A 24035-nucleotide genomic window follows, 5' to 3' on the forward strand; every position below is an offset into this window, starting at 1 on the left:
CGAAGGATGGCTGAGGACCACGGAGGCGCCGGCCCGGCCCCGGGGAGCAGTCTCTCTTCCTGGCCAGGATTCCGGCTTCCTTGGTGTGAAAGCTTTATTTTCTTCTCTCAGGTTTCCTTTCTCACTCATTTTCAACCTTGCCCACCTCAAATTTCTTCCCCGGCGTGGCTCACATTCTCCTTTCTGATTATGCTTCATTCTTACCGCTCCCTTTCCCTGTTAAAAAATTTATTTATCAATCCACCCACTTCATTTCTGCTTCCTGGGATTGTTTACCAATGCCACGAAATGCTAATATTATATAAAACATGCCAGAGAGTGTCAGTATACAGAGAAAAAGACTCCCCACCCCCATCCCCTGGAGCCCCAGAGCTGTGGGGAAGGTGGGCTACGGCCCAGGGCCCAGCCCAGGAAGGCCCTGTAGGTGCCTGGGTGCCAGGGGCAGCTCAGGACGTGGTGGGCTTGCTCACCTGCAGGCAGAATGCACTGAGCAGGGGTCCGGGGAGCACCAAGGGACCCAGCGCAGGGAACCGCTGGGTGACACCAGTTCCCCTCCCTTAAGAGCTCAGGGCCAAGATGGGGAGAGAGGTGGGCATGTGGGTGAGAGAGGGGAGCCCCACACCCTGGGAGGCAGCCCATACCTGGGGGCTGGGAGCTGTTCTAGAACCTTCTGCAGTGCTGCTCTCTTCTCCCTCACTGGTCTTCTGAGCCTTGATGGGAGCAATGGGGTGGCCCAGTGGGTGAGGCATGGATGTGAGAGAAACTTCCTGTCCTTTTCCCTCCCACCTAATAGGTTACCTATGAGGGGCTGGTACTCACTCTTCAAGGTAAATGCATTCATCCCGTAGACATTTATATTTAAGACTTCTGTGTGTCCAGCAGAGTGTTTAAGCCCACTGACTCGGGGGCACACTGTCTGGGTTCGAATCTTGCCTCCACCACTTACAAGCTGTGTGACTTTGGGCAAGTTACTTAAACTCTCTGTGCCTCAATTTCCTCCTCTGTAAAATATCTTATTCGTAAAGATTAAATGAGGTAATATTTGGAAAGCGTTTGGCAGAGCGCCTGGCATACAGTAAACACAGGGCAGGGCGTGTGTTTGTTCAATAAACATAATCTGTTCTATCAAATCCAAACTACATTGGGATATCACCTCACCCTTGTTAGAATGGCTATAACCACCAAGGCAAAAAAATAAATGTTAGAGAGGATGTGGAGAAAAGAGAACCCTCATACACTGCTGGTGGGAATGCAAACTGGTGCGGCCACGTATGGGAAACAGCATGGAGATTTCTCAAAAAATTAAAAATAGAAATACCATATGACCCAGCCATCCCACTACTGGGTATTTATCCAAAGAACTTGAAATCAGCAATTCAAAGAGACTCATGTACCCTTATGCTCATTGCAGTGTTATTCACAATAGCCAAGACGTGGAAGTAACCCAAGTGCCCCTCAACTGATGAATGGATATAGAAGATGTGGTATATATACACAATGGAATACTACTCAGCCACAAAAAAGACAAAATTGTCCCATTCATAACAACATGGATGGACCTTGATGGTATTACGTTAAGTGAAATAAGCCAGACAGGGAAAGACAAACGCTCTATGATTTCACTCACATGTGGAAGATAAACAAACACATAGACAAAGAGAACAGATTAGTGGTTACCAGAGGAGAATGAGGTTGGGGGTGGGCATAAGGGGTAAAGGGGCACATATGTATGGTGACTGACAAATAATAATGTACAAGTGAAATTTCACAATGTTATAAACTATTATGACCACAATAAAATTTTTTAAAAAATAAGTTGTTCTAGGTACTAGAAATACAGGGATCTTCCTGACCCCACGGAGCCTTCACGTGGAGGGCAGAGACAAACAATAAAACTGTGAACAAATACATGAGATAATTGCAGCGTCCTGAGAAAAATGAAACCAGCAACAGGGTAGAGGGTAAGGAGCATTTGGGGGTGGGGGTGGGGGTGAGGGAGTGTTACTTTAACCAAGGAAGTTACGGAAGGTCTTCCGGAGGAGGGGGTATCTGCGAGGAGACCTAAATGATGACAAGGATCAGCCATGGAAAGATCAGAGGAGTGGATTCCAGGCAGTGGGAACAGCATGTGCAAAGGGCCAGTGCGTTGGAGGAAACGGGAGGCAGGTGTGGCTGGCGCATGGGGGGCAATGGGAAAAGTCGAAGGTGAATGAGGGTGGAGAGAAGCAGGCCCAGGCCCCTGGGGTCTGCTGGGTCCCAGGAAGGCACTGAGGTTCCTTTCTAATTGCAAGAGGAGACCGTATTAGTTTCCTAGGGCTGCACCAACAAGTTACCACAAACTCTGTGACGTAAAACAGGAACGTATTCTCTCATTGTTTTGGGGCCAGAAATCCGAAATCTTGGTATCGGTGGATCCACAGTCCCTCCAAAGACTCCAAGGGAGGATCCTTCCTGCCTCTCCTAGCTTTTGGTGGCCCTAGGTGCTCCTTGGCTTGTGGCTGCATCACCAGTCTCTGCCTCCTTCTTCACATGGTCTCTGTGTGTCTCTGTGTTCTCTTCTCTTTTTTTTTTTTTTTGAGGAAGATTAGCCCTGAGCTAACTACTTCCAGTCCTCCTCTTTTTTGCTGAGGAAGACTGGCCCTGAGCTAACATCTGTGCCCATCTTCCTCTACTTTGTATGTGGAACGCCTACCACAGCATGGCATGCCAAGTGGTGCCATGTCCACACTCAGGATCCGAACCGGTGAACCCTGGGCCACTGAGAAGCGGAATGTGCACACTTAACCGCTGCGCCACCGGGCCAGCCCCTGTGTTCTCTTCTCTTCTTATAAGGATACCCGGCATTGGATTTAAGGCCCACCCTACATCCAACATGATACTTTCTCAAGATCCTTAACTTAATTACATCTGCAAAGACCCTATTTCTGAATGAGGCATCATTCCAGGTACTCAGGGTTAAGGCTTCGATCTATCTTTTTTTGGGGAAGACAAGTCAACTCACTACAGAGGCGCTGGTGGTCTAAGCAAAGGAGTGGTAGGATCTGACTTATGACTCAACAGGATCGGCTGCTGTTTGGAGACCAGATGGAAGGTGGGGAGGCAAGTTAGGGGGGCTGTTGCAGGCCGCTGGGCCAGAGATGATGGGTAAGAAAGAACAAAGGCATTCTCCTGTTGGACATCATTTCACGGGTCACCAACCTCAGACAAAGCCACTCTGTGACCACGATGGATCAAGACAGCAGCAAGACCCCTCCAAAATCTTGTCTGAACACAGACAAAACATGGACATCGTCCAAAACACAAAATTAACCAAACATCCCCCATCCTGGCTAACATGAGTCTTTTCCTTTTTTCTGAACGTGGTTCTTTTTTTTTTAGATCCATCACAGCTCCAGCCTCACTCCATCCTCCTCACCTTCTAGATAAGAATTATTAAGATGCTCAATCATCACGTTACCCCTGAATCCTGATGGCACCCAATCTGGAGCGGAGCCTTGCTTCCTTGAGCCCTCCCCCAAAATCATTCAACCAAAGCTTGTATCCCACAACAGGTCCTGAAAAGCCCCAGACATCCCCATGGTGTGTGCTCACCCTTGTTGCATCAAATCGATGCACACAACTTTGTCCATCTACAGGTGTGCTCCTGGTGGTCTCTGGTTGAAGGGCACGGTGGGCTTTGTGGGTGTGGGGCCTGTGCCATCTGCAGGGCTCTGCATTTAGAAGGGCCCCACACTTGGTTTAATGCTCTGCTGCCGCCATATTGAAATTCTTAATAAATTTCGAACAAGTGCTCCGTACATTCATTTTTCCCTGGGCCCTGCAAATTCTGTAGCCGGGTCTGCTGAAGAGCGTTGACAGTGGCTGATGCCAGGGTCATTGTGGTAGAGAGAGTGACAGGTGGGTGGATTCAGGACTCTTTGGGTGGACATGCAGGACTGGTTGCTGGTTTGGATTTGGGTGGGAAAATTCAAGGAAGAGAGAGAGAAAATCTGAATTTGGGGATGTGCACTTGGGTGGGAAGTACCCTTTGTCAAGATGGGAAAAATTGGGAGGGAAAGTCAGGCAGATTTGCGAGCATGGGGGGGAGTCAATAGTCTCAATTTGGTGAAAATATGCTTCCTATCACACATTAGGAAATGGGCATCGGACGCTATATTTTAAAAAATTGGTACTACAGTTTTGCAAGATATTAGCATGGGGGAGGGGACGAGAATTGAGTCAAGGGTCCATGGGATCTCTCCGTATTATTACTTACAACTGCATGTGAATCTACAATTATCTCAAAATTAAAAGTTTAATTAAAAAAATTGGTGACCCGGGAAATCAGGACGTGAATGGAACGCTAGGCAGCTCTGGGCAGGTGTGACTCATTTGTATTCATCAGTTCGTAAACCTGCAAGGAGTTTGGGAGAAGCTCCTACAGGCGGACGCAGCCCCATGAAGGGGTCATGCGTGGCGTCTGAGGGGGACAGTGGCAGCAGCTGTGGCACCTGAGTGTCCTTCCTAATGTTCTCGAGTTGAGGGCCAATGGGGTGGAGAGCGGCATATCTCTCCAAGGTCCTGACAAGTGACAGGCGTGGACTTGACAGGAAAGTTGAGGACAGTGACTTGGAGACTCCACTGCCTTAGCAGTTCCGGGTCCCTTCAGCAGGGGGACAGCCTGGGGCCCTCTGGGCCTGGAGGCCGTGTGTGCATAGGAGAGGAGGCCAGAATGACTTCCATTGGTCTCCACTTGCGTGCTTTCATTAGCTAGACCCAGGCTCCCGGGGTTGGGGGTGGGGGGAGCGTCTCATCTTGATATTTGCAGATTTATTCATGGAACTCCCCACACATCTGGATGGGAATATATGACTTGCCCCCTAGAGGAAAGAGCTGAATGAATCGCTAAAGCACAGAATGTTCCAGTAAAATTGCTTCCATATTTTATTAGACGCAGATGAGCATGAATTATTGTGAAGCCAACAGGAGGCTTCGCAAATTTGGTTCTTGCCTTTCCACGAACAACTCTTCCACGCCTAGATCATTATGGAAAGGCTTTAGTGAATTTCAGCTTGTGATGGAATCATTGAATAACTCCTTCACTTGTCCATCCAACCATCCATCCATCCAACACTTATTGGGCACCCACTGTGTGCCAGGTAATGCAAGCTACACTGTAGCTGTAGGTGTCATTCTCGTTGACCTACCTTCAAGTGACACCATCAGATGTACCAGGTCCTTGTGAGACGAGCTGATCTGGGGTTTTACTGTCATGGGAGGGACACCTTTTTGGGAAGGGGACATCCTTTCACGTATCTCAGGGGGCCAGAAGAGGAGACGCATTTTCATGTGCCCTTCCATGGTTGGAAATGCTACATTACATTAAATTCCTCTTCCTTAAAATCTCCTCATTTGTGTCAAGGTGTGAAATTTCTTGGGGGATAAACGGACACGGTCGTGCAAAACTGGCTTTCGAGTTGAATGGATCTGATTCGTTTCTCACACTCCATGTGGCTCTATCTAATTGATCCCGGCTGGACATCCCAGAGAGTCTGGTTTCCTCTCAGAAAGCCCAGCATGGGGTTGGGGTGGGGGAAGGGGAGGGCCTGGGGATGGGCGAATAGACATCACTTATTCCTCCTCCCCCGTTCGGAAGTTCAGCATGGTAGCGTGGCTTGTGAGATCACCGGGAACCTGAGTGCTGGGGGACCCTTGCGCAATGCTCCTCTGCCACCACAGAGAGGAGGGGTGTGAGAGGAGTGGAGTTCATCTCTGCCAGCCTTGGCCTGAGCTGGCGATGAGAGTGATGGCCGTCAACGACATGGCTGGGCGGGTGCTGGCTCAGCAGAGGGGAGGCCCTCACTCCATGGGGACCCAGGGCTTTTAGGGCTGTCAGGGGCACTGCAGGCCAACATGCTAGTGGGGTGTGGAATCTGCCCTGAGGGAGACTTCTGGAGGAAAAGCAGAAGGTGGGAAAGGTGCCCAGAGGCATCGGCATGGCAACCCTTTACCGGTGTTAACATGTAGGGTTCTCAAGCGGCCTGAAGGGTGGACTTGAGCAAGGGAGCCCCCCTGGCCCCCAGTTTGTGGGTAGAGAAACAGCTCGGCAAGTCCGGTAACATATCCAAGATTACCCCGTGGGCTGTGGAGGTTGGATTTGAACTTGCTACACTTTCTCAACATCACGGCCACCCAGGACCTGTGTCTTGACCCCTTTTGAAGGCAAAAAAAGTGTGAAAAATGTATTAGGAGCCTCCGTAAGGAGGTCCCTGGGCCGGAAAGGGTGCCCTGCGCCACATCTGTTTCCAGGAGAGGCAAGTTGTGGAAGAGAATGACCCGGGATGTCTAGAAGCATCTTCTTCTGCCTGAGGACTGCAGTTTCTCATCAAGCCAAGCAGACACGTAGGTTATTCTCTTCATTCCAAATAGCAGGTGCCTGGATTGCTTAGAAATTCAGGAAACAGAGTTGGTTAGAAACGGGAGTTCACATTAATTCCTCCTGAAATCCAGAGGTCTCAGGGAAGACGTGGGGCGAGGAGGAGGTGTCTGGTTCTTGTTAACTGGGCGCTCATCAGAAGCCCCTTTGGTTCAAACTTTCAAATGCATACTGAAAAAATTCTCTAGAACATCCACTTTGGCAAATGGAGTAGAATAAATATGGTTGCAACTTTATTTGAATAATTGAGGGTCCTGTGGCGTTTCTGGGTCAGTGTTTACATACGGAGTCTCAGCGCAGTGTTCTGGAAATGGCCAGTCCCAGCGTAAGAAGAGCCAGGCTGGAGGTGGGCTCTGTCACCTCCTGGCTATGTGACTTCAGGCAGGTCACAGAGCGCTGAGTTGCAATTCTTTCTTCTGTAACAGGAGAAGAGAGGAGAGCTCGCTTTATGGATCATCTGAGGGTGTTGTCAAGCTGACATTCAATGAGTTGATCTATCTTCTCACCTTGGCTTTCAGATCTTTGTGACAACACAGATTGCTGTAATCAAGCAGGTGGTAGGGTGTTGGAGGAGAGAGGACCAAAGACAGGTGAGACTTGCCTGTTAGTCAGGGTTCTCCAGAGAAACAGAACCGACAGGATCTATATATGGATACATATGTAGCAAAGGAGATTTATTATGAGGACTTAGCTCACGTGATTATGGAGGCTGAGAAGTCCCACGATCTGCCAACTGCAAGGTGGAAGCCCAGGAGAGCTGGTGGCATAGAAGAAAATGAAATGTGATAAGATATTCCAACGCAAGCAGTGAGTCAGGAAGAGAGGGTAAATTCCTCCTTCGTCCACCTTTTGTTCTGTTCAGGCCCTCAGTGAATTGGAGGACGCCCACCCACGCTGGGGAGGGCCGTCTGCTCTCCCGAGGCCACCCGTTCAAATGCTAATCTCATCCAGAAACGCCCTCACAGATACACCCAGAAATAATGTTTAATCGGGCACCCCGAGGCCAAGCAAACTGGCACAGAGAATTAACCATTGCAGTTTGGAAAGTTTCTTTTCATTCATGAAATTGGAGGCATGGTCCTTGGCAGCTCAGACTGTTTCTTGGGGGAGGGGAGGAAAGGTCCAGAACTCCTGGGGCCCAGGTCAGGACAGAGTTCTTGGTGGAGGTGAGAGTAAAGAGTGGAGAGAGGAGGATGAGGGAATCAAAATGCCGAAAGACGGGAGAAGGCATGTTAAGAAGCATCAGTGTGTAGTCTTCTTTGAGAGCCATAAGCATAGACCAGAATGTCTTCTGATAATTTTTATCTAGTGGGTGTGTTTCTTGGAAGGTCATTCCACATGGAGTCTTGGGATTAATTCCAATTATGTTTAGAGAGTGACCATCAGAATTTTAGAACTCAAGTGGTCCACTGCACCTCTTATTAAAATAATCACTCAAGATCTGAACTATTGTGTAATAAAGAATTTGACTGGCCTTTGTCTCAGGTTCCTGGGAGGGAACTTTCAAATCCTTGGAATTTCCCGGGTAGCTGGGAATATTTGTCACTCACGGTGCATTCCTGGAGGACACCTGGGTTTATGTGAATGAAACGACTCAGGAGGGGGGCTGGCCGTGCCAGAGAGACCAACCTTGCGATCAGCCTAATGGCGTCTTGAGCCAGGCGATATCAGCCTGCTGTGATCTAAATGTTTGTGCCCCCTAATTAATTTATTGAGATCCTAACCCCCAGTGCGTTGGTGTCAGGAGGCAGGGCCTTTGGGAGGTGATTAGGGGCTGAGGTTGGGCCCTCATGGAATGTCATAACGCCCTATAAGAGAGACCCCAGAGAGCTCCCCGGCCCCTTCGGTCATGCGAGGACACAGTGACGAGATGGCCATCTATGAACCAGGAAGCAGTTTCACATCTGACCTTGACGCTTTGCGGAACTTACTGGTTGGTGAACACTCAAGTGTGCCAGAGGGTGACACACCCAGGTTCCCCGGGGAGAGGGCACGGAAGTTGTGCATTCAAGACCATCCCAGACCTCGCCCTGTGTGTGTCTTCATTTGGCTGCGTCCTGATCTGTATCCTTTACAACAAAACTATAATCATAAAATATAGCACTTCCTTGAGCTGTGTGAGTCATTCTAACAAACTATTGAATCTGAGAGGGGTCATGGAAACCCTCCAGATTTGTGGCCTTTGGGTCAGAATCGCGGGTGGCCTGGGGACCCCTGAACTTGTGCCTGGTGTCTGAAGTGGGAGCAGTCTTAATGGGGACCACGCCCTTAAACCTGTGGGATGCGCGCCAACTCCAGGTGGTAAGTGTCAGAACGGCAGTGTGGTAAACACAGAGCCTTATTTCATTTTTTTCAACCAAGAAATGTCTTTTGAGAGCTTATTCTGCGCCAGGCACGGTGGTGGGTGCCACACACACGCCACCTAACTGTTGAATGTCATGTTGCTAAAGGAATTCATGAAGCTTAGAACAGTGCTTGTGTCAAAGGAGCGACATTGTGGAAAACACATGGAGATCGGAATTACCGTTTTTGGAGGCTGTATAGATCTGGAGGACCAGATTTTCACATAAATTCATTCAACCAAGGAAGTCTAAAAGCTTCATGAAGGTAAGGGTTGGAAAGTAATTTTCAGCCTTGCCTTAAGAGGTACTTGGTTTGTGAAGAACCTGGAGTCATTTCCGAGTGGAAGAATGAACGATGCTGGTGACAGACACTCCCTCTGTCCTGAAGGTCTCCTGGGATGTGTCAGTTGTGTTTGCTGTGGGGGAAGCTTTGAGACTAGAGGGGCAGGGCAAACTGTTAGCAGGACTCAAGGAGGTCAAGGGGCATAATCTACCAAAAGCAGGAGGGAGGGCCTGGGGATGACCTGCATCCTCATGGGGATGGCTGGGCCCCTGCAGAGAAGTGATGAGAGAAAGTCTACAGGATCCCGCCTTGCGGGGGTTCCTGGCTGGGAAGCCAGGGCCTCCGTTTCTGAGGTGGACAGTCTCTCAGCCCCAGAGGAGCACCTGGCTGGGCTTCATTTGTTCAAGAGCATCTCAATAGGTGGGAAAAATGGGTCACTATGGACCCCCCATTGGAGGCAGTTGAGCAAAGCTCGGAGATTCAGACGTGGTGGGCCAGCTGCCTATGAGAACTTCCTGGAGGCAAGAATTGCTGAATAAACTGGATTTCCTCACAAAAGGGAGTGGCTCCTGAATTCTCAGTGATAGATTCACCAGAGGTGGGGATAGAGCAGAGACCCTTCAAGCAGCTTCAATGAAAAGGGCACGTGCTAAGCGTCAGGCAGGCTCCAGGAAACAAGAGTGATGCAGGTGCGCCCAAGCCTCTGAGGGCAATCGCTACCAGCCTCCCAGTGGGTGGGGTGGATCAGCAATTCCCCCTGAGTCAGAGCCAGGGCTGGTGGGAGCCATGATGTCCTCAACATGCTACTGGGATGGTGGGTTGGGTCAGGAGTGGCATTTGTGGATGGCCTGGCCTCCTATGCCCTGGCATTTCATAGACCCATCACTCAGGGGCTTTTTAGAAATCTGGAGATGGAGGTGGAGATGGTCCAGCCCCTTCTTCAGGTTTGGCAGCAAGAAACATCCAGGAGCCAACAGCCCTCCTAAGAGAAGGAGCTGTACCTCCCTCTCTGGACTCCAGGTACAGACCCTGGGGGCTGGAGAAGAATAGCTCACACTATTCTGGGTGTGATCCCTGGGTGACGTCAAACTCCCCAGTTCCAGGACTCTCCGCGAGGAAGTGTGATGGTTCAGCCTGATGGAGAGGAATAGCTGTTCCCATCTCTCTACCAGCCGCTCTCTCCCCAGGGAGCATGGAGGTGCATGGGACCCACATTAGGAACTGCAGAGACACGGGAATTGGGTGGCTGTTTGCATTAGACAATCGAGCTCACATCAGCTCCAACATCAAAGATTTCCTGGCTATTGTGACTGAAAGACTGGAGGTGGCGAGGGGGTCAGCATGGGTTTGGTTTAGTGGCTCCAGAGTGTCATGAAAGGTTTCTTTCCATCTCTCTGTTCTGCCTTCTGCAATGAAAGCTTCATCCTTGGCTGGCTCCCCGTCATGGTTCCACGTCATTTGCATCTCTACTTCTTCATGCTACGTCATCCTGATGGAGGTGGAGAGTCTGTCCTGCATCCAAGCATGAATTCCAAGATCCACTTGACCAGACAGTGATGCCTGTGGCCAGGGCAATGGGTACACCCAGAGGCCTATGTCCACTGAGCCACCAACCCAGTTGATCTGTGATGGCTGAGTTGTGTCCCCCTAAATTCACATGCTGAACTCATAACCCCAAGTGCCTCAGAATGTGACTGTATTTGGAGATGGGGCCTTTCAAGGGATAATTAAGGTAAAATGAGGTCATATGGGTGGGCCCTAACCCGATACAGCTGGTGTCTTTATAAGAAGGGGCGATTAAGGCACAGACACACACAGAGGAAAGACCGTGTGAAGACCAATGGGAAGACGGCCGTCTGCAAGCCAAGGAGAGAGGCCTCAGGAGCAAACAGCCCTGCCGACACCTCGATGGCTGACTTCCAGCCTCCAGAACTGTGAGAAAATAAATTTCTATTGTTTAAGATACCCAGTCTTGGTGCTTTGTTATGGTGGCCCCAGCAAATTTTAACACATGACCTCTACACCGGGGGTGCATTCATTTTGCCCAAAGCACGTGGGCTGCACGGGGCAAGATGGGCGGCCAAGCAGGAGTCTGGATTCTGTTAGGAAGAGGGAAGGGGACACTGAGAGGAGACCCCCCCAACAAGGCCTCCTACAACAGAGTGGTAGAAGGATTTGAACAGTTCCCTCCCTGAGCGACACTGGGCCCAGCTCATTTCACCCCGAGATTCTGAAACCACGATCACTGTTTCCCTCCAGAGAGGGAGAAAATAGGTTACAGTCTGTCACCTGGCACTCCGAGAGGATTGCTCACTCAAGGAGTACTTTTGCCGAGTGGGATGCAGGGGTGTAGGCGGGGAGCTGTCAATCATGCCCCCAGCTCATGGCTCACTGTCCATCCTTGGGAGCCCTCTCTGTTCCCAGTCTCTGTTCCCAGGCCCTCCTCTGGTTGGTGCCTTGGCTCTAGGCACATCTTTGAAATGGTTTGGTCTTGTGTATGTGTGCATCTTAAATGTACACAAATGGTGTTGTCCTCCTGACCCTGTTTTGTGTCTTTCTCTTCTGGTTTAACTCAACACCGGCTTTTAAGACCCCCTGCCATTGCTGTACGTACCACTCCTTTCACTTCTTCCAGTTGCCACGTTGTGTTCCACGGCGCTGTGTGTAGTTTATCCGATCCCTAGGGTGGGAGTGTGCTGAGTGTCTCCCATTGCTTCAGTCTGCCCCTCCAGGCCCCGCCCCCACCCTTCCCCACCTGCTCTGTGCCCAGCAGGCTTCCCAGTATGGACCCCAACAATGGGCTCCTTGCTCTTTGCCTTCTGATTGGGTTTGGGCCAATGAGAAGTCCTACGAGGAGCTCGGAGAGAGAGGGGAGGAGGAGGAGAGGGCAGGGCAATCCTTTCGGGATCCTTCTGGCAGCGGCACTTCAGGCTGGCTGGGTCCTGCTGCCCTAAGGCAGCCTCGTCCACACGACTCTTCCCGTTTGGGCCCGGCCACCACTGCTTCCCTTCCTCCCTTCAGGCCTGGGTAACAGTTCTGCGGCTCTGAACCTGGGGCTTTGGCACGACCTCTGGGGTTCCCCTGTACCCACACTTTTGTAAACGGCCCCTTTGTGAATTAACCCTCCTCGAATGAACCTAATTTGGGAGTGTCACCTGTTTCCTGTGGGGACGCTGACAGAGCCAGACTGGGTTCCCGCACAACCTGCCATCTCAAACAGGGCCATGCCTGGCACCCTGTGCATGTCCCCTCCTGGGGCTGCTGAGGGAGACAGCAGCCCTCTAGCACAGATGGGAGCGCCATGTTCATTGCTGCCACCACCATGCCTTCCTGAGCCCTGGCCGCACGTCCTGAACCCAGTTCCCCATGTCTCCACCCACATTTGACGTTATCCTATTTTCTAATTTTTGCCAAACTGGTGGCTATAAAGTGGCATCTCCTTGTTGCCTTAATTTGCATTTCTGTTTTCATGCACCTGTCTGCTGCTGGGTTTGGCTTTCGCCTGTCCATGCCTTTTGTCTTGTTTGAATGCCTTGACCCCGTATTCATATTGGTTCGACTGGAACACATCCTGGAGGGTGATCCAGGCAGTGAAGTAAGATTTCCTGCTCTATTTGATAGAATAAAATATTAAAATAAGACACGAGGAGCCAAATTATAAAATAATTTACCATAAAATAGGTAAGGCAAATAAAATCCTTACTATTAAGCTGGGGTGGGGCAATGTTGGGGAGCACAGTTCTGGAAATGAGCAAGTGAGGGGACAGCCTCCCAGCTCTGGAGGCTCCTTGGCTTCTGGGAGCTATGGTAACTCACCCCGGAGCCTGGCCAGCTTGGGGGATAAGGTCCAAGGCCGGCTGCGAGTCGCTTTGCTTTCCAAGACTGTGAGCCGAGAGGCTGCCTGTAGGAGGAGGCAAGCTGGGTCGCTTAAACAATAAGAATTTATTCTCTCGCGGTTCTGGAGGGCAGAAGTCAAAATCGAGGTGTTGGCAGGCCGCGCTTCCTCCAAAGGCTGTGGGAGAGAATTGTTTCTCGCCTCTTCCAGCTTCTGGTGGCGTTCCTCGATGTTCCTTGGCTCGTGGACACCTGACTCCAATCTCTGCCCCGTCTTCACACGGCCTTCCTCCCATTGTCTCCAGGTGTCCTTCTCTGTCTCTTGTAAGGAAACGCTTGCCGCCTTAAGGCCCACCGTGACTCAGTGTGGTCTCAACTCTAACCTTGAGAAGGACATCGCCGAGACGCTCTTCCAAATAAGGTCATATTCCGAGCTTCTGGGTGGACATGAATTTGGAGGGGGGGGGACACTGTTAACCTCTTACACCCTCTAAATGTCAATCACTTGGTGGACAGAACAAGGGGACCAGAAGAGGCCCATTGTCAGCGTCATTGCTGCCATGCTCCATTGTCAGCGTCATTGCTGCCATGCTGGGGTCTAGAGTAATGCCGTCTCAATGGGAAGAGGGACTATTTCTAAACTCCTGACTTCTGTCCACAAGCTAAGGAGCCCCAAGCCACTGCCTCCTTTTCTGTGAAGGGTCCTCATGCCCCCGGAGACCCTCTGCCTTTCCCTGGGAAGAAGCTGATCCTGTAATGAAGGTTGAAAGAGATTGTCTGAACAAGGACTAATGGATTCAGCCCAGGGACAAGATGACAAAATGGCCTCTCTGCCCTCTAGGCCCCAAGGGTGGTTCTAAGAGGAGACCAGGATCCTCATTCTGGGCTGGAACAGAGGGCTGCACGTGGTCCACTGCAACCCACCTGTCTGTCTGTCCACCCCACCTTAACACCAGCTCGGGCCAGGGATGGCACCACTACCCCAAGCAGAGAATGATGTCCCCACAGACGAACAAGGGTGGGGCATTGCATTTCAAAGGGCAAAGGGTTTCTGGGGCCAGGCAACTTGTAATTCTTTTATTCAAAGGATAGAAGCCCATTTGATATGAAGAGGAGGTTAGGCTCCTAAGAGTTCAGAAACCAGAACGGGTTCCCTCCTCTTTGTCTTTTTTCCCCACATCTAGACTGGCCACACCTGCAAGGGGAGGGCGCTCTGCACCACAACAGGTGCTGGGGCCAGAGCGGAGTGCCGGGTCCTGCTGCCCATGGCCACGGGCTGGCAGAGGAGAGAGGCTGCCTCCCTACTCGAGAGGCAGGAGGGACTGTCCCTTCTTCCCCATCCCACCTGAGGCCTCTGCCCAGCAGCAGCAACTAGAGACGGTCTCTGGTTTCATGGCAGCACAGACCCAGATCTTGACAACCACAGCTGTCACTCGCCTGCCATGCCAGGGATGGAGGAGGGAGAGCTGGGTGCACCCTCCCCTACAGCATCTCCTGGGAGGTGGAAGTGAGAGCAGAAAAGTTCCTATTTTATGGGCCAGCTGCTCAGACAGCTGCTGAGTTTGGTCTGTCGGGAGGGGGAGGGGCCTGTGGCCTTTGGCACCAGAGGACCCAGCCCAACACCAGGCGGTGCTCAGGGTGGCTGTTTCCCCGCTCTGGCCCCACTCAACTCCACAGAGGCTCCCTGGGGGCCAGAGCCCACTCAGTGCATAGCCGCGTGGATGGCCGAGAAATGGGTGGCACTGTGGTGCTGTGGCACCAGCCACCCCTCTGCAGCCATGGGTGCCGGGCTGGGCACTAGACGAGTGATGGCCAACTTCTTCCTAAGAAGGCCTCCAAGCTACGTGACAATGGTGATGCTCCTGGATTTCTGAGCCGTGGGTGGGAGGGGGCAGAATGAATGGGAAGTGGGGCTGGATGGGTGGCAGTTGGGGGAGGGGGTTCCTGGGGGTCCCCCTTCTCACCTGTGCTCTCTGAGCTTGCTCCAGCATGCAGGTGGCCTCTGCCTGTGTCCAGGAGGTAGGCTGGAGACTATCAGTAGGAAGTGGCAGGATTCAGGCTGGGCCTTGGCCCACCTGGGGCTGGAGTAAGCTTTCCTCTTTCTCCTCTGGCTTTGCAGAAGGCTGTCCCCATGCAGGCAGTGTGGGTGGCCCTGGAGGCAAGAGGGAGATGAGCTCAGGGTTGCAGATCTTGAGCCAGGGGCCAATCTGAGAAGTAGGAGGATTTGAGGGGTCATGGGACAACCTCCCAGGGAGTCCCCAAGGCCAACCCAGGGCACAGCAGGGCCAGGTGGGGGCCCAGCCCAGGCTCAAGGAGTGTCTACTACAAGCAGGTACAGATAATGCTGCACTGAAGCTACTATAGAACCGCCATCGAGGGTGCTTGGCATTCTCTTCGATTTCTCCTCTGTACCCACGGAGTGTCTGCCTCCTGTTCCCACGGGCAAGCGAGACTCCAGGCTGGCTGTTTTGGGTTTGGGCCATGGTTGAGCAGATTGTCCCAGAGGCAGCCAAACACCCAGGCTTCTGCTTGGCCTCCCCCCCGCCCCAGATGCCCCAGCCAGTTGGGGATGGCTGGGGTTGCTGCTGGGGAGCCCCTTGCCCACCCTGGCCCCAGGAGAGCCATTCACTAGGGTAACAGATAATTCCAGTTAGGAACAGAGAAACCACTCTGGGTATTTAAAACAGAGGGAATTTGTCTGCCAGGGAGAACGAACCTGGAACCAGGAATGCCTGCCTGTCTGTGTAAACAGCATGGAGCAACGATGGAGTCCCTGTCTTCACTGCATGTTGGATGCCCGCTGTTTTTCTCTTCCCAGCATACTGTTCCCGTCCTTCTGATGACTCTGAGTTTCCTCTAGGGATCGCTCCCCACATTTTGTGTGGATTGGGTGGCACTGACACCTCTTATCCCCAAGCTCATCATTTACCATCTTCCTGGTTACAGTGCCTAGTCCTGAGACTTTTGCTGAGCCCTTGGACAAGAAGGACTGTCCTCCACTGGGCTGGCAAGCCCGTGAAGCACCACATGGACAAGCCTATCTAAGAATGAAGCCAACAGAGGGGAAAGCAGAGTCATGGGTGGTAGCCGCAGCCTCTTGACAACATTGTTTCTGTGCCTGGATACAGCTATGCCTGAAACCACCTCTCACCTATGGGCACTAATGAGTTCCCCCTTTTTGTGAGGCTAAGTTGTATTGGGATTTCAGTCACTTACCAGTGGAAGTTATGACTGATGCATGTGCCTTGCCGGTAAGTGTTGGCCTTTGTGGGCCTTCTTGATTGGCCAGCAGCTCTGCAGGTCTGGTCTCCAGGACAAGTATTCCTTCTGAATACCCCATTGTACGTGGCTATCACAGAGACAAGTAGATAAGAAATCGATGGGATACCACCTGGGGGTTTTCAAGTCAGGAGGGCACACTTTTCCCAATCCCCAGGTTTGGCGACTTGCCCAAGGCCCTCTAGGTGGTGGGTGTGATACTGAAACTGAGCCAGGTTGTCCAGCCCCCTGGCTGCTTTGCCTGGGTCTGGGCCTCTGGTGAAGGCTGTAGCGGGGTCTCCTTTTTGGCCAGGATGACAGAGCTGTTCCTGTCTCTGAAACAGCCACAGAGCCGAAAGAGCCTGGCTTGGTGAGGGAGTGGAGCGCAGAGGCCCGGAGGTCCCAGCGGCCCTGCCTTAACCAGGACAGTCCTCTCTCCCCGCCGAGCACCCAGGAGGCCACCACAGGGCCCATGGTGCTTTGTGCTTCAAGGACAAAGCCAGAATGGAACTCTCGCCGCCCAGGGTCCCGTCTGCTCTGCGCCTTTCCGTCCTCCTTGGGCACTTTGCACACTTAAAAGCTATTTTAGAGGTAGCCACACGTCAGATTCTCTTTAGGGCGCTTCCAGGCAGCATGGATGTGCATCCATGAGAGAATGTTCCCCGAACTAAACTGCTTCTGTGGGCCTCCCATCCTCTCCCAGGCACTCGCTCCCAGGCCAGGCGCCGCCTATGAGTCATGCATGAGTTCCCGGGATGGCTGCTTACAGAGGGGCGGCTCTTGCAAAGGGAGCAGTGGGCATTTTACACCTGGGGGGGGGGGGCAAAGGGCAGGGCCTAGGCGGGAGGAGGGCAAAGAGGGGAAGAAGCAGACCCTGAAAGGGGGAGATGGATGTCGTGGAGAGAAGCTTGCAGTGTCTGAAACCCTGCCACCAGTTCATGTGGCGATGGGGCCCTGGCTACTGTCCCTCTTGCGTTCGTCCCTCTGTGACAGACTTTATCCTGAACGGAGGATTTGGCGCCTGAGGCAGTCCCATATGGAGCCCGGCTTAGATGGGAGTGAGGTGGGGAGGGAACCGACAGACACACAACAACGCCCCAGGGGTGGGGGGTGGGGGGAGGGACTCTCCACAGGTGAGGAGACCCCACACAACCAGACTAATGGGAGACGCAGAGCCACACGGCAACGCCCAGGTCAAAACCATCGCACAAAGCTCGTTAAAACACGCCAGGACATAAATTCAGCCAGGCGGTCACCTGTCCCTAAACACGCGTCAGTCAGACAGACAGACAACCGAGGGAAGGCGTCTGATGTTGAAGGCGTCTGATGTTTCCGTCGTTTGCAAAAATACATTATTTTGATTTTGAGGGGGAGGCACAAAAATTCGTGATTCAACTTTTAAAGCAATTTTCAAAGTTTTGGTTTTTTAAAGCTTAAAAATGTCCCTGGAAAGGAACAGGAAGACATGTGTTATTAAAAGATGTAAATCTCTCGCTTCGGTGAAATGAAGGGGACCCGTGGCTACGCCAGCCAAGTGGGTATTCCAAACAGCGGTGGTGGCCTCGGGCAGGGCCAAAGGGACAGGGGGTACTCTTCCCTGTGGGGGCAGAGCTCAGAGCCAACATTCCACTACACACGGAAGGTTCAGACGCTGAAAACCTGCAGGTTCTTCATCTCTGGCTCATCACGTCCACCCACCTCCTGGGCGGCGTCCCTGAGTCCCGAAGGCATGGAGCTGCCCATCTGGAGGGGCCCTCCCCCCCCGCCCCCAGCACCCTAGTGGGATGAGGACTGAAGGAAACTAGCAGGAGTGGATCCAGGGTTTGTGAGGCCTGAAGTTCAGACCATTCGAGGGATTCCCTTTGAGAGAAAAGATGCATAAATACAATATAAACTTAGGTATGAAAATGATTATTTATTTGGAAGGAGAAAGGAAATCGCCACAAAGTACTTACGGAGCCCTGGACATTCAGGTCCTTTTCTTCTGTGATCTCTTGTGGGCAATTTATTAGACATCTAGATCTCTCCCCACCTAGAACACTCTATGACTCCTGACATCTTCCATCTCTTGAAGGGGCCCAGGCAAAGGAGAGGTCCTGATGTTGGGGCTTCGTTAGCTGCCTCTGTAAACGGGGCTGCCCAGAAAAGTCACATTTCCCTCTAGCTGGGCTTTGCCTCCGGTGGGATCCTGGGTCTGTGAGTGAATGAGAGGCTGGAGGATTTGGAAAGACCAGAACTCCTGTGCTCCTGGATTTGGAGTCTGGCGTGGGTTTGCAATTTCAGCGGGTGGAAATCTGGCCAGTTGAATCCTACCCTGTTCGGAGAAAGATCACGGAACGAGAAGGGGCTGGTAAGCCGGGGCCTGGAGACATTGAGGGCAGAGCAGTCCGACAGGGCCAGGCAGGAGGCATCTTGGCTAAGGCATCAAGATTGTCTTGCCAGGTGAGCCCTGGCTTGGGAGAGGGAGCCTCAGGCTGCCTCAGCCCACAGCCGGCGCCCGAGTTTGCCTCACTCTCCTTGTTCTGATTCGAACTAATCAGGTGAATTTTGGGGGCATCACAGTCCTTCTCCAGGAGGCCCGCCTGTTGGATGAGAAAGTACAGTCAGTCTGCAAGTTCTGTCCACCCAAAGTGGCTGGCCCGTGGTCATCTGCCTGTCCTCGGAGCCTGCCTGAGGGAGAGACGGTATGACCCGTCAACCTGTACCCCCGATGGCTGCATCCCACAGGGCAAATCGCTCAGCGGGCCTTGCGGTTTTCATGTATCACTTTCTTTGAACTTGGCTCACGCCGGTTCACCCTTAAGAGAGATAGAGCATTTCACGGGGCCCATAAAATCGACGTCTGGTGCCGAGCCAGCTCGATCAATATCACCCGAACGAATAAAAATCAGATTTCTGAGCGTGCTAGGGAGGGCCGAACCCAGACAGTGATGAATTCCCAGAGAAAATAGTCGCCTTGTGAGGGCCAGTCTGGGGGAGCAGCTGGCCTGTCTTGGGTTCTCTCTGATGTGTCACAGGGGGCCATGGGCTTGGAGAGTGAACTGCAATAGAAACCCGGGTATCCCATTATCATGGGCTGTATTGTGGCCCCCCAAATTCATATGTTGGGGTCCTAACTTCCAGGACCTCAGGATATGACTATATTTGGAGATTGGGTTTCTAAGGAGGTGATTAAATTAAGATGAGGTCGACAACCAGCTAGGAATGTCACCTTCAGGGACAGGAGGCCGAGGGTCCTATAAAGCCCAGTGGAGCTCCAGGGCTTGCCGACCTGCCTGCCTTCCTTCCAGAGCCTTCTGTGCTCCCCGCTGACACCACGTTAACTTGGGAAGGCCCTGATCTTCTCTGCCCTGTTCGTCCCGGCTGTGACTTTCCCCACACGACCTCCAGAGTCGACCACGGACATGTGTTTGAACACACACGGGCTTTCGAATTCTCTACAGATCTGAAGTCGACCACTCCCCGCTTTGTGGAAGAAGTCAATGGGGCCACAGCTCATACCAGTTCCATTCACACCGTGTGACTCAAGGTCATGCAGATGTCAATGCTGTATTCCAAGAGCCCAGGACTGGAGCGCCAGCCCAGCCCAGCCCCTCCACAGGAAGCCACGAGTCCATCTCCACGCACGCTTCAAATGAAGCGACTTCTCCACCGGCTGTGCCCACCACTCTGCTCCCCGCCACTTTCTGAGAAGACTCTGAGCTTCAAACAAGACTACCATCCCATTACAGGAGATTGCATAACATTTATGTAAAAAAACTAGTTCACGGGAGGTACCCAGCTGAGGAGAAACGGCAGGAAATGGTACACAGATGGGGAGAGGGGCATTTCTTGACCGTGTCCCATTTACTATAGGTTCAATAAATGCACATTTGAATTGAAAAACAAATTAAGATGAGGTCATGTGGGCTGGACCTGACCCCATATGACTGGTGTCCTTATAAGAAGAGATTAGGGCACAGACACGCACAGAGGGAGGATGAGGTGAGGACACAGGGAGAAGATGGCCATCTGTAAGCCAAGGGGAGAGGCCTCAGGAGACACCTTGATCTCGGACTTTCCAGCCTCCGGAACTGTGAGATAATAAACAGCTGTGTTCCAGCTGTCCTTGAACCCGGTCTCTGCCCAGGCGGCTGTGGCTCTCTCCTCCACTCGGCAGCCAGGCAAGTTTTCTAAAGCCCGAACTGACCACCGTCTTTCCCGGCTTGAAGGCCTCCACGCCTTCCCCCCAAACTCCTGAACGTGGCACTCTGAGCCCCAGCCTCGTCTGCCACCTCTCCTGCTTCCCACTCTGCTACAAATTGTCTGCAGTCCCCCACACCACGCACCTTCAGGCCTCTGTGACTTGATGTACGAGTCAGCTAGCGCTGCTGTAAGCGACTGCCACACTGGGGCAGCTGAACCCGCAGAAATTTGTTGTCTCACAGTATGGATGCCGGAAGTCCAAGATCGAGGTGTGGGCAGGGCTGGTCCCTTCTGAGGGCTGTGAGCCCCGTTCCAGGCCTCTCTCCTTGGCTTGTGGGTGGCCAACTTCTCCCTGTGTCTCTTCACAGGCTCTCTCCTTCTGTGTGTATCTCACGTCCACATTTTCCTTTTATGAGGTCCTCACAGGCCATATTGGATCAGGGTCCACGCTAATGACCTCATCTTAACCAGTTACATCTGCAGAGATGCTATTTCCAAATACGGTCACATTCTGAGGGGCTGGGGGTTCGAACTTCAACATAGGAAATTTGGGGGACACAATTCAACCCAGTAGCACGGGGAAATGCTGTTTCCTCCAACTGGAGAGCTCTTCCCCTTCCTGGACAACACAGTCACGCTGCAAGATGTCGACAAGGCCAGGCATCCCCCATCCGCCCTGGGAGTAACCTGATCCTACCCCTACTCCTGATCTGTGTACCTAGGCGTCGCTCTGGCCGCCCACCCCAATATCCCCTCCCCCTTACCCCCTCCCCCCTCCCCCCTCCCCCCTCCTGCCCCCCACTCCTGCAGTTCTGTGAGCCCCTCCCACCCCAGGCTCCACCCTACCCACCTCAGGCTCCGCCCCGTCCCCCCCGTCCTGTGGACCAGCCCAGGCCCCGCCCCTCGCGCCTTCCACTTGGATGTCCGCGTCTGTGCGGGAGTCTGGGGTCACTGCGTCCCCATCCCCCAGGTACCTCGGGTCCCCATCTGCCTTGTCCTTTATTTCGGGTCATCATCTTCCTTCTCCCTCTGCCTTTGTTTGCTTCCAGAGTTCATTAGACTAAAATTATTTTTCAGAACTTTTGGGGGATTCGGGGAGATGCCTGGGGGGAGCCTGGCGTTCCCCGAGTCGTAAACGATTGCTTTAGAGCTGCCGGGCTGAGAGCTGAGCCGGATCCCTGGAGGAGCGCTTCTGCGGGGATGCAGTCGGCAAACATTGACTGTTTATATGCACACCGCCGGGCCTGGGGCGGGAGAGGGGAGAGCACGCGGCTCCCTGCACGCGGAGGAGGAATGACAATGACAGGAACGGCTCCCCTCTGGGTAATTTACAAAGCGCGTTCACCCGCCACCGTCAGATTTGATCCTTACTGAAAACCAAAAAGCGGAAAACCTGCTCTGGCATTTTTTTCTATCCCTATTTTAAAGACTGAGAAACTGAGGCCCAGCGAGGCAAGCTGGAACCAGGTCTGTCTGTTTGCAACAAGGAGATGAGAAAGGAAACGGGGGAGGCGAACCGCAAGTTGGACACTAGTTGGGGTCCAGGACCGGAAGCGGGGGGCACAGAGGGAAGGGTGGCTGAGACCAGCGCATCTGTCTGGGTGCTTAGCTGTCTAGTCCTAGTCAGCACCTTGGCTGTGCCCAGGAGCCCCTGCCTGGCCAGGGTGGGACACGCCAGACCCCCATGTGGTCCATCCACCCCAGACCTTGGGCTAAACTGACCCAGGAAAGACCTTCCACACTCTCCAAGTTGTCTTTATTTGAAAAGCATGTTCAGTGACCCTATCAAAGCGGTCAGCTGGCCAGACCCAGAGGCTGCTGTCTCAAGGAAACAGTAAACCGGACGAAGGACGCCTCTCTCATATTCGGCTGACATGCTTTATGTGGGATCACTCTTACGACAACAGAAGGTAGATAAAAAGGCTCCGTTACAATTTCTTGGAAATAATAAACTAACTCGGAGGGACTCGTATGCCAAGGAGTCTGAAGATGAATGCCTGGCTATAAAAGAGTATTCGCTTCGTATTTCATAGAGCTGTGGTTCTGCTGCCTGGCAGGTGAGGAGCGAAAAGTGGGATGATTTCGAGAGTGTTTGATGATGCATCCAGGAGTGTCCAGTTCATGGTCTGATCAACATTCAGACTTGGATGAAACGATGGAGCGTGACAGTTTGCTCCCTTCAGTCTCCTTTGGGGAGATAGCAGCTTTAGGACTAATTGGGTATAAAATCTAATAATTATATTGAGAGTAGAAGCTAATAATAATCAGCTACTGCTGTAGAGGGGGGAAATTCACATTCAGTCTCTACCGTGTGTGCTACGTGGTGGGCCATCTGGAGGCAGTGGGTCATTAGCTCTGTGTTACAATTGGGGAAACTGAGGCTCTGACAGGCACAGCGACTTGTCTGAGGCCTCCAAATAAACTAGAAACAGAACTGGGAGTCAACCTGAGGACTGGCTGACTTCCAAGTCTGTGCCCTGTGGCAACATCATAATATAATTGTTTAAAAACTGACCTGTTCTTTTCAAATTGCACTTTAAAAATACATAATAGCAAAGTCCCTTTAAGAAGACTTGGAAATAAAAGCTTCTGTTACAAAAACAAAATCAAATTTTAAAAAGCCACGCGTTAGAGCGTAATAGGTGATATTCGGTAAAATTATTTGCTCAACATTAGTTTTCTCTGTACTTGCTCATTTTAAATATTTTTGAATATTTGACAAAGATCTGAAATTGTTCATTTAATTTATTCTGGTAACATCTCAGTGTTTCACGCATTTCAACACTTTTCTAAAGCGATGTCTCACTGTGGTGTCTTTTTTTCCCTTCTTTTTTCTTTTCTATCTAAAATTAGAAGTTGGGTTAAAAAACGTGGAAATGCAGAGCCAGTGTGGGGGTGGGGCCCTCCTTCCCAGAATGTTTTATTTCGGTTCCTTGAATTGATTTTTTCCCCAGTTTTATTGAGGTATAGTTGGAGTATGCTAAACTATACACACAGTGTACAATTCGATCAGTTCAGTTTATGTATGTGTATATATATATATATATATATATATATATATATATATATGTGAAACCATCACTACGCTCAAGATAAAAATCTCTATCACTCCCCCCAAAGTTTCCTCCTTCTCCTTTGTAATTCATCCTCCCTCCGCCAATTATCTCCGGGCAACCACTCACTGGTCTTCTGATTCACTTACATTTTCTAGAATTTTCTATAAGTCATACAGCATGTATTTGTGGGTTTTTTTTGTCTGGTTTCTTTCACTCAGTGTGATGATTCTGAGACTCCTTCACATCCTTATGTATCAACAGTTTGTTCCTTTTCACTGTTGAGTAGTATTCCATTGTACGGCTATACCACAATTTCTTTATCCATTCATCCATCGACGGACATTTTGATTGTTACCAGTTTTTGGATATTTCGAATCAAGCTGCTGTGGACACATGCTTGAGTCTTTGTATGGATACATTTCATTTCTCTCGGAGAAACACCTAGAAGTGAAAAGAACGGGTTATACGTAGGTGTATGTTTAACTTTTGAAGAAACTGCCAGACTGTTCTCCAAGGTGGGCGTGCAGCAGTGAAGGAGAGTTCCTGTTGATCCACATCCCTCTCAATTCCTGAGTTGATTTTTTTGGCAAGGAAGATTGGCCCTCAGCTAACATCTACTGCCAATCTTCCTCTTTTTGCTTGAGGAAGGTTGTCACTGAGCT

Source organism: Equus asinus, chromosome 14 (genome assembly GCF_041296235.1).
Source record: "Equus asinus isolate D_3611 breed Donkey chromosome 14, EquAss-T2T_v2, whole genome shotgun sequence".
In the NCBI taxonomy this organism is placed as follows: domain Eukaryota; kingdom Metazoa; phylum Chordata; class Mammalia; order Perissodactyla; family Equidae; genus Equus; species Equus asinus.